This window comes from Oncorhynchus masou, unplaced genomic scaffold (genome assembly GCF_036934945.1).
Source record: "Oncorhynchus masou masou isolate Uvic2021 unplaced genomic scaffold, UVic_Omas_1.1 unplaced_scaffold_7169, whole genome shotgun sequence".
Classification (NCBI taxonomy): Eukaryota; Metazoa; Chordata; class Actinopteri; order Salmoniformes; family Salmonidae; genus Oncorhynchus; species Oncorhynchus masou.
Genome location: NW_027013639.1, coordinates 1,329 through 12,609, shown reverse-complemented (window position 1 = coordinate 12,609; position 11,281 = coordinate 1,329). Strand labels below are relative to the sequence as shown.

Below are 11,281 nucleotides of genomic sequence, written 5' to 3'. Positions count from 1 at the left end.
TAAATCACAGACAGTGTCACCACCCCCACTCCATCACACCTCCTACATGCTTCACAGTGGGAACCACACATGCGGAGATCATCCGTTCACCTAGTCTCGTCTCACAAAGACACGGCGGTTGGAACCAAAAATCTCAAATTTGGACTCATCAGACCAAAGGACAGATTTCCACGGTCTAATGTCCATTGATCGTGTTTCCTGGCCCAAACAAGTCTCTTCTTATTGGTGTCCTTTAGTAGTGGTTTCTTTGCAGCAATTCGACCCTGAAGGCCTGATTCATGCAGTCTCCTCTGAACAGCTGATGTTGAGATGTGTCTGTTACTTGAACTCTGTGAAGCATTTATTTGGGCTGCAATCTGAGGCTGGTAACTGTTATGAACTTATCCTCTGCAGCAGAGGTAACTCTGGGTTTTCCTTTCCTATGGCGGTCCTCATGAGAGCCAGTTTAATCATAGCGCTTGATGGTTTTTGCAACTGCACTTGAAGAAAATTTCAAAGTTCTTGAAACGTTCCAGATTGACTGAACTTTATGGCTTAAAGTAATGATGGACTGTTGTTTCTCTGCTTATTTGAGCTGTTCTTGACAAAATCTGCACTGAAGTCTAACAAGACAGCCCCCACAATCATTTTTCAATTTCTCCCAGCCAATCATCAGTCATTTGTGTAAGTGCTGTGCTTGTTCAGTGTCCTTCCCTATAAGCGTGCTGAAAGTCTTTTTTCAAATTTTTCAAATTCTTTACTGTGAAATAGCAATGTATTTGGTCAAACAATTTTTTCAGAAGTTTACTAAGGGTTGGAAACAGACTAGCTTCCCTCCAGGCCTGAGGGCACACACTTTCTAGTAGGTTTAAATTGAAGATGTGGCAAAAAGGAATGGCAATATCATCAGATCCTGGTGGCTTATCTAGAAGGCCAGCATCCCAGAGACGCCTCCCCTCACTGTTGACGTTGAGACTGGTGTTTTGCTGGTACTATTTAATGAAACTGTCAGTTGAGGATTTGTGAGAAGTCTGTTTCTCAAACTAGACACTAATGTACTTGTCCTCTTGCTCAGTTGTGCACCGGGGCCCCCCACTCTTTCTATTCTGGTAAGAGACAGTTTGCGCTGTTCTGTGAAGGGAGTAGTACACAGCGTTGTATAAGATCTAAGACCAATTAAATCGGAATGAGATTAATTAGGGCCGATTTCAAGTTTTCAAAACAAATCGGTAATCGGCATTTTGGACACCGATTATGGCCAATTACATTGCACTCCACGAGGAGACTGCGTGGCAGGCTGACTACCTGTTATGCGAGTGCAGCAAGGAGGCAAGGCAAGGCAAGGCGCTAGCTAGCATTAAACTTATCTTATAAAAATGTTGATTCTTTAACAATCACTAGTTAACGACACATGGTTGATGATATTACTAGTTTATCTAGCTTGTCCTGCGTTGCATATAATCAATGCGGTGCCTGTTAATTTATCATTGAATCACAACCTACTTCACCAAACGATTGATTTAACAAGCGCATTCACGAAAAAAAGCACTGTCGTTGCACCAATGTGTACCTAACCCTAAACATCAATGCCTTTCTTAAAATCAATAAACAAGTATATATTTTTAAACCTCCATATTTAGTTAATATTGCCTGCTAACATGAATTTCTTTTAACTAGGGAAATTCTGTCACTTCTCTTGCATTCTGTACAAGCAGAGTCAGGGTATTGTCATGTTCGGCGTAATGATGAGACCAGGGCGCAGCGTGATAAGCATACAGTCTTCTTTTAATAAACGGAGAACACTTAAAACTATACAAAACAACATTAATATTAAACCAGTGTTCTGTTGCTCAGGGAGATTGATTGTGATATAGAGAATTCAATTGCTGAGAGCTTGCTGAGAGCTGTGCCAGCACTGGTGGTACCGGGCTGGGGACACGCACCTCAGGGCGAGTGCAGGGGGAAGAGGAACAGGGCGTACTGGACCCTGGAGGGACACTGGAGGCCTGGTGCAATCGGAACTGGTGGTATGGAGACACGCACCTCAGGGCGCAGTCCGGGGGAGGAGGAACAGGGCGTACTGGGCTCTGGAGGCGCACAGGAAGCCTGGTGCGTGGTGTTAGAACTGGTGGTACTGTGCTGGTGACACACACCTCAGGGCGAGTGCGGGTACTGGGCTCTTTTTTTAATTTTTATTTTTTTTAAATAGGCGATTAATCGGTATCAGCGTTGAAAAATCATAATTGGTCAACCTCTAATGAGATCTTCAGTTTCTTGACAATTTCTCGCATGGAATAGCATTCATTTTTTAGAACAAGAATAGACTGATTTGTTTCTGTCCATTTTTGAGCCTGTAATCGAACCTACAAATGCTGATGCTCCAGATACTCAACTCGTCTAAAGAAGGACAGTTTAATTGCTTCTTTAATCAGAACAACAGTTTTCAGCTGTGCTAACATAATTACAGAAGGGTTTTCTAATGATAAATTAGCCTTTTAAATTGATACATTTGAATTAGCTAACACAACATGCCATTGGAACACAGGAGTGATGGTTGCTGATAATTGGCCTCTGTACGCCTATGTAGATATTCCATCAAAAAGCAGCCGTTTCCAGCTACAATAGTCATTTACAACATTAACAATGTCTACAGGGATGAAAACTGGTGAGGGCCCAAAAGGTGACTAAGGGGAAAATTCAGGCTTTAACTAATTAAACAAAAGAATATGATCTACGTGATCAGTCTGTGTGTGTAAAACAAAGTGGTTAATGTGAACCTAACTCACAGCTAAAACATGTAAAGAAAGCAATCCAATGTTATTTGTTGCCTAGAGTTTACTGCAAATGACACTCAAATCAAATTTATATAGCCCTTCTTACATCAGCTGATATCTCAAAGTGCTGTACAGAAACCCAGCCTAAAACCCCAAACAGCAAGCAATGCAGGTGTAGAAGCACTCAAGTCTTGAGAAAAAAAACAATACAGTAATATTTCAGTTAGCCATGTCATCCTTTATAATAGAACGCTTGTGACCACACACACACACACACACTGCACTTGGGAAGAAAAACAAACATCTTAAAACATCAAATGATAATTTTGCTCATAGTGGACACTATTAGACAATCAAGTGCACGTGCGCAAAAATAACATTCACTGAGTTAAAAAAAAATTATAACCCCCCCCCCTCACACACTCACTGTCAAGTTCAACACAACAAAAACAATAGCCTTGGGCTGCACTACATATTATACACTTCCTGCCTGTGGACATCTGTTCTACAACGTGCCAGCAAAGTGAGAAAGAGGGAACGTGTGTGGTGTTCCTTTCACCTCTATAGGGACATCCAGTTTAAGACCGGCCCGGCTACACACCCTGAATGTACTTGTTTAACAAGCAATGCCTCCTTTTCACCTCATTCTCTCAATGTGAGAAAATGATGGTAACTAGTCTGGCTCTAATTCAGGATAATTGTTTTTTTTCCAGACCCCCCTCCACACACACAGGCTGTACTGCCTCACAGAAAGAGTGGGTCATCGTCTTTTTGGTCAAGGCTCTATGGCAGGTTCAGCAACTGAGGGAGTTGACTTAAATGAGTAAGCAGCTGATGAGCCAAAAAGCTGCAAAACATTATCAGGCAGCTGGTGCTCATAGCAAGCCTCACCAGACAGCTTCAGTCCATATCGAATGTACAGGATGGAGTTAAGGGTCTGCAAGGACACCCGATTTCTAAGTTCGCTTTTTCCCACCCTCATCTGGCTGAATACTCTCAACTTCAGTATTCGACTGTGGCAAGGACATCACAGACAGAGCAGCCATGGCAAGTTCTTGAAACGGGCTTGCCTGGTTAAATAAAGGTAAAAAAATCTATTTAAAAAAATGGTGTGCCATCCATCTTAGTAAATGGAAGGAGACAAAAAACAAACAGTGTCTGGAGTGCTGCATACCTGAACGTCCAAATCGCACTCCAGACACTTTGTTTTTGTCTCCTTCCATTTACTAAGATGGATGGCACACCATTTTTTTTATTACCTTTATTTAACCAGGCAAGTCAGTTAAGAACAAATTCTTATTTTCAATGATGGCCTAGGAACAGTGGGTTAAGGGGCAGAACGACAGATTTGTACCTTGTCAGCTCGGGGTTTTGAACTTGCAACCTTCCGGTTACTAGTCCAACGCTCTAACCACTAGGCTACCCTGCCGCTGGACAATCTTGTCTATCTCTGCAGGGGAGTAGCCAAGGAGCTTGGCTATGTTTTCTATTTCTCCAGGGCTCTTATTGTGCTTCAGAGTTTCCTCCACATTGAAAACTGACATGTACTGCTATTCTTCGATGTTGTCCGGCAGTCTCACCCTCAACTCCTTAGTGAGGGAGATGGTGAAGTCTACACACCACTTTCTGACATTGTTTTCATCCTCAGGCACAAGGTGGAGCTCAGCTGCCTTTGAACTCATAAAGGTAACCAAGGTACGGTTTGGGACTGATGTATCCATCTATTGGCCCTTTGAGTACATCAACATTTGCCAGTGGATTCAGCACCCTGCTGGTCACAGACTTGATCAGGCTAACCAAGCTGTCAAGTAGCTTAAGAGGATCTACTTGCTCTCACCCAGCACTACTGTACCTCACCCAGCACTACTGTACCTCACTGATATGTGAGAATTGTCTGTTAATTGAATGAATAGAATATTCTGCCCTGAAACATATAATTGTATGGAATTGATTAGAATGTATAAAAAAAATCAATCAATAAATGTGTAGTCCTAGTCAGAATTAGAGTAAAACAATGTCTTTATGGTATTTTAAACACAGACTGTCTGAGCTTGGTGCCGACCTGACTAGAGATTTGGGAGAGAACGGGGAGTACGTCTCAAGGACAAGGTCACCATCTCTGTCGGCTGGGTAGTGAGACAGACAATGTGTGCGTAGCAGGACATGTGTGCGTGTATGTGTGAGAAGTCAGTATAAAATTGTATTCTATACTTTAGAACGTTCCGTGAATAAACATTTAACTACTTTAGCTGGGCCTCCGTCTGTTTCATTCGACCAGGATCTTACAAATTCTGGTTTGCAGCCAGAGTAATATAATTCAATTGGGTTATGTACCTGGAGAACATAATTCTCTTATCACTCACACAGCACTGACTTCAAAAAAGTCAAGATAAAACATATTGTAAGGATCACTGTACATGGAATATAAACCCTCAGCCATGGAGCAGTGTTCACTGGACTTGGTGACTGTAAATGCAGCCTAAGCTCCTCCCACTGGTCCAAAATGCGTGAAACAGCGGGTTCAATGGAGAGCCAACGTGTGGCACAGACCTTGGTTATCTGTAAAAGTTTGTCCCCACAATAGATGGTCTCATATATGTCCTTGTAGGCCTCCCTGTGCTTTGGAGACACTGAAAACCAGTTATAAGTCTCTCGTACCAAGTACTCCACACCACAGGGGATGGTGTCATTGGAAGCCTGACTTACAGCAAGCTGCAGAGAGTGGCACACACAGCGAATAAGAACCAGATATTTGAGGCCATACTCCTCCTTCAGCACGTTATGGACCCCATTGTTAATCCCCGTCATAAGAGGCATTGTCAGTCCCTATGCCCAGGAGTTTCTCTTTAAGAGAACACTGAGGAAAGCCACAACAGCACAGGGCTATAGATTTGGCATCTCCTCCCTCCAACTCAACAAGCCCCAGAAATGTTGATACAATTGTCTGTTTGGTGTCACTAAAGTACCTTATCACAACCCCCAGGTACTTAGAGACACTTACATCCATGGACTCAGGAGGCTGAAACACTGGTCACCCACATCTGGTCACTCACATCTGGTCACTCACATCTGGTCACTCACATCTGGTCACTCACATCTGCAACCAAGAAAGTATGGTGCTGGAACACCATGAATCATTTCTGTGCATTTTGAAGTGGGTAACAAAGCAGCTCGACATGCTTCTCCAATGTGATCACATGCCAGCATGGAACAGTGTCCAGCGATAGCTAATGCCATTTTTTTTTACCATAAATGTCAGCTTGTTTTTGGTGGAACTTTGCCTTTTGAGTATGTTTGAGTTGTCATGTGTTTTTTCACATGACTAAGTTTGGTGTAGAAATCAGCCTGACAACACAGGCAGTATGCCCGTGTATCATCTCCAATAAACGGCTTCAACCAGCCTTTGAATTCCGGGTTTGATTCCCACTCCTTTCTGTATTTTTGAGTGTACAGTTTAGACAGACATGAGCTAGCCAGCTAGATGTTTAGCTTATGTCACAGAGCGGCAGCACACACACTGCGGACAAGGTGAGTAAGTGACTGAGGCCGTGTGAGTCAAATGCAGTGATTTATTTTTGTGCAGTGATTTATTTTAGACAGAACATTTTACATCCCACCCTGAATGTAAACCAGGGCGGGATCAGCCAGCGGCGGCTTCCCACATGCGCTGTTCATTTGCAGTCTGGACAGGGAGGGGTGAACATCTCCTGCTGTGACTGCAGCTGGGAGGGACTGCTGCGCGAGGACTGGGCCGTCTGTGAGTGCTCTGGGACAAGGGTGGGGCCGTTGAGAAGAGTAAGAATGATGTGCTTTCACGTCAGTCTCCAAAAGTCTCCAATAACACCAGAAAAAGTCGCTAGTTTTGTCGCTAGTCGATTTTTTTGAAATCGTGTTGCTTGAGGGGTCTGGAATACTCACTAAATTTAGCAACGAAGTCGCTAAGTTGGCAACACTGGCTGTAACTAGCAAATTGGTTGTCTCTTCAGTCACTTGCTGCGCTGCATTCTGTTGTTACGTAAACGATTGGCTGAGCCTTGGATACAGCCAGTATTTCGCCAAACGCGCATCACTCGCTCGCTTACAGCCAGTAGTGATCCAACCCCACACACACCTCTCATCGGATCTACACAAATCACGTAGGTCACCTATTTTGGATTCAAAACGGCAAATTTTGCCAGAAGGTGACTAGTTTGCATCCCTGTGATAATGGGCCTCTGTATGCCTATGTAGATATTCCATTACAAATCATCCATTTCCAGCTACATGAGTCATTTACAACAATGTCTTCACTGTATTTCTGATCAATTTGATGTTATTTTAATGGACAAAAAGTGTTTTTTTTTAACCAAAACAAGGACATCTCTAAGTAACTCCAAATTTCTCAACGGTACTATATAACATAAACATACTGTTGACACGTAGGCTATTGCCTTGTGTGGTAGGTTGATGTAGGGGTCATAACCAACCATAAAATAACACAATATGTCAGCCAATGGCAATGTCCACTTTAGGTATAATGCCGGGAGCCACTTGTGGATTTGACAGTACCACCCCAGACACCACCAATACAACCACTATGCGGGTGTCGCCTAGCGAGATCTGATAGGATCCAGTCTTAAGGCTCTAAGGTATTACACAAATATGCAGCTTGGGCTCTTTTTGTTGCAGCATGTGACAGTTGAAAGGTATTGAGACAGGTTTTGGGGATGGCTCATTGGGCCTATCCACCTTCACTGCACCACAGTCAATGTAAAGGGAGGGGTTTGAGGTATACATTAGCAAAATACCAAACAACCTATGGATCTCCCAACAAGAGTGAACAGATGTCTCTTATGCAAGAGCCAATGTCTCTTACCCAAAGTTCCAATTCAACATTTCCAGGAAGGGAAACATACAGGAAGTGTCTTCATGAATTCCGTTTTCAAAACAGGAAGAAGCAATGGTTGCTGTGGTGATTACCCTCTCAGCACGGCGGGCCGGGCCTTGTGTAGTCTCCTGCCAGTACCTCAGCAGCTGGCTCACTTTGGTCGTCGTCACGGCAACCACGGTGGACAGTTTGCAGCGTCCGTAGCTGTAGATGGGGTTGACGTCGAAGAGAGACTTGCTGGGAGGATTGGTGGGGAGATACCCAGTTGCTTCAGACACATCCCCAGGTAGGCATCCTCGATGTAGATGGGCTTGAATGACAATCAAATGGATGGATGAATGGCAGGATTCATTCAATAATGACATGCTTTGTGAATGCTACATAATAATAAAGTGTTACCAATGAATGAGAGAAAAAGAAGAATGCTTGGGTCCCATACATAGGAACATTTGCTTAGCAAAATACAGAAGATCAACATACCAATCTGTGGAGGACCCCCATGATCTTCTTGGGGAGGTCCATGGACATGATGTAGCCAAACCCCAGAGGGTACGGAGGATACTCCGACCAGCCATCACCTCATAAGGCAGGAAGAACTTCTTGTTGGGGGGTTTCTCAGCACCGGGCTGTGCCACCAGACTAGACCGGTCATGTAGTTCTGTTTGGGAGTGTCAGGGTTGACCAGCATGGAGACAAGGTTCTGGACGTTGAGGAACACGTCTGGGAGTCTATCTTCATGGCGTAGGAGGCCTCAGGGCACCGCGAGATGAGCCACTCGAGGATCACCATGGTCTTGATGGTCAGGTTATGGTAGGTGTCCTTGAAGTCGCTCTGGGAGGAGGTCGGGTGTGCCCGGGCTCTCCTGGTTCACCTTCGAATCAGATCAGAATCAACTCAAGTCAAATCAAACTATTTCAATATTAACAAGCCCAACGCACTTAAAAAAAAAAAAAAAAACTAAAACATTCAAGATCAACCTTCTCCTGCAGCTCCTGGGCACCTGGTCCTCCAGGAAGTCCTAGCATGAATAGCGTCTGTACCTTCTTCCCCTGCACCAGGTCTCATTACTCCCACGTCCTGCGGATACAGTCCGGAGGCCAGGTTACCTACCGGAAATGTACATGTTAAGAATACAATAATTACACAATAACACATTTTACTGTAACAATTTCTTCATCGGCTTTCACAAACACCTGGAAAAAAGCTAGTTTGATTGCATTTTTAGTTCCTACATACATTTAAAATGTATTGGAAACAGGTTTACATGCAGTGGATCATGTTAGAATTGCAAACAGAATGTGTTCATATTGTGTGAAATGTCCAGTAGGGTTACCAGGCGCCACGGGGGCCATCAGCACCAGGAACGGGCCTGATTCCCGGTCCGACACTTCCTCCGGCTCATCCATTAGGAATTTGTATCCCCGCGGGTATGCCACGTGGTACAGCCCGGGATCCTCCCATTGGACACCATTCCGATTGGTCAAGACACGCGGGTTCACCTGATCATCAATCTTCCCAGTGTGACTGATTACCGAGGGTCGCTGTGGGTCGTTCCACCAATTCAAGGCGAAGGTGGTGTAGGTCATGTGGAAACAGCCACTGCCACCAGGATGAATAGACAACAGGGTCTTCTATACAGCCTTCCAGAAAGGGCTGTACAGGATTGCATCAGAGCTGGGCTGATGAAGAGAGAAAGATAGAAAGAGTGAGAGTGGCAATGGTTCTTGCCACACTGTTGTACAGAAGCACCATTTGAATGTATAAACATTTCTGAAATCACCCTCTACACAGCAAACATCATTAAGATGAATATCAATATTTTTAATTATTCCCTCTCATATACTATACCTCTATAAGACCAAGTGACATGTGCATGTCTGCAGTTAATATCACTAAAAAATATAGCCTGCCTATAAGAGAAGTGGCATTGTGTTATGTGCAGTTGAACAGCATGAAATCAAAGTTGAGGTTTTCACAGCAGCTCTCTCTGGTGCAACATACAGTAGTTATAGATGGTCAGTGGTGCATGATCAGACAAATTGATAAACTATATAAGGAAAGAAATTAGAGATAACATGACGCTGCTGCAACAGATGCCGTGTTCAGAACAACTGGTAACTCGAGGAAAAATAGTTCCCAGTTCTGAACACGGCATCTGTTGCAGCAGGGTCATGTTATCAGGTGTCTTGAAAGCACCAAGAGTAGGCTATATTACATGACCACGGTTTGCTTAGCCCTTTGCACATGAGATTGTTTACGAAGACAATTGCGTCTGGTGTACTGGTGGTGTAGTTAGACTACAATAACTATTCCTTGGCTGTCTAACAAACACATAATTAAATCGTATAAAGACAGACAAGTGTTAGAAGTCCAGAGGCGGGCAATTCCAGTCCTGGGAGGCCTGATTGGTGTCACACTTTCTCCATCTCGAGAAAGCACACCTGATTCATCACATTGCATTCTAAACTGAGGATCATGATTAGGTGATTATTGGAGTCAGGTGTGTTAGCTGGGGCTGGGGCAAAACTGTGACACCAATCAGGCCCTCGAGGACTGGAATTGCCCACCCCTAGACCATGGATATCCAACACGCTCTAGTTACTAGGTGTGCTGGCTGTTGTTCCACCCCAGCACTAAAACACCTGTCATCATTGTGGCTTCAGTCGGTTTATTTGAATAAGGCGTTAGCACTGGGCTGGCATATGCTGGAACTAAAGTTTGCCCACATCCAGTAACATACTCTACAACCGGGAAACTATATTTGATGACGTCCAGTGTAATCCCATATGACTGGATCATAATAGCGTGAAATATAACTAGTACACACCCTCAAAATAATGTCGCAATGTCTACAAACAAACTCCAGCTTTAATTGACACATACCTCATGTTTCTTTGTATCAAGTCCGGCTCATGACGCTCAACGAGATTGGCACATGGTTGACGTCTTCTTTCTTCTTCCTCAATGCATGTTGACGACGGTGATAAGAGCAAAGAATTGGCCGCCCACAGGTAAAGGAGGAGCCACTGTGGGTTGGGTGGCTTTTGTTTTTTATTCTCCACAGCCCCTCCCACACACCGCACACTCAGCTAGCTGCGTACCTGGCTCCAGGAAAGGAGGCCACAACTGACAGATATACATGTATTGTATAGACCTGAAAAGATTGCACTGAATGAAAAGTATATCTGTTCTACGTCATATTTTAAATTGAGCATTCTATAAAGTTCGAGATAGAAATGTATTGTACAGATGAAGTCAGAAGTGTACATACACCTTAGGCAAATACATTTAAACTCCGTTTTTCACAATTCCTGACAATTAATCAGAGTAAAAATTCCCTGCCTTCGGTCAATTAGGATCACCACTTTATTTTAAGAATGTGAAATGTCAGAATAATAGTAGAGAGAATTATTTCTTTCAGCTTTTATTTCTTTCATCACATCCCCAGTGGGTCAAGTTTACATGCACTCAATTAGTATTTGGTAGCATTGCTTTGAAATTGTTTAACTTGTGTCAAACATTTTGGGTAGCCTTCTAGCTTCCACAATAAGTTGGGTGAATTTTGGCCAGCATTCCTCCTGAAAGAGCTGGTGTAACTGAGTCAGGTTTGTAGGCCTTCTTGCTCACACACACTTGGTTCTGCCCAAAACTTTTCTATAGG

The 11,281-nt window shown here is 43.7% G+C and overlaps 1 pseudogene; it reads right to left on the bottom strand.

Moving 5' to 3' along the window:
- Nucleotides 1–1,923: 1,923 nt before the first annotated feature.
- Nucleotides 1,924–10,650, bottom strand: LOC135537177 (beta-1,3-galactosyltransferase 5-like; annotated as a pseudogene).
- Nucleotides 10,651–11,281: the final 631 nt, after the last annotated feature.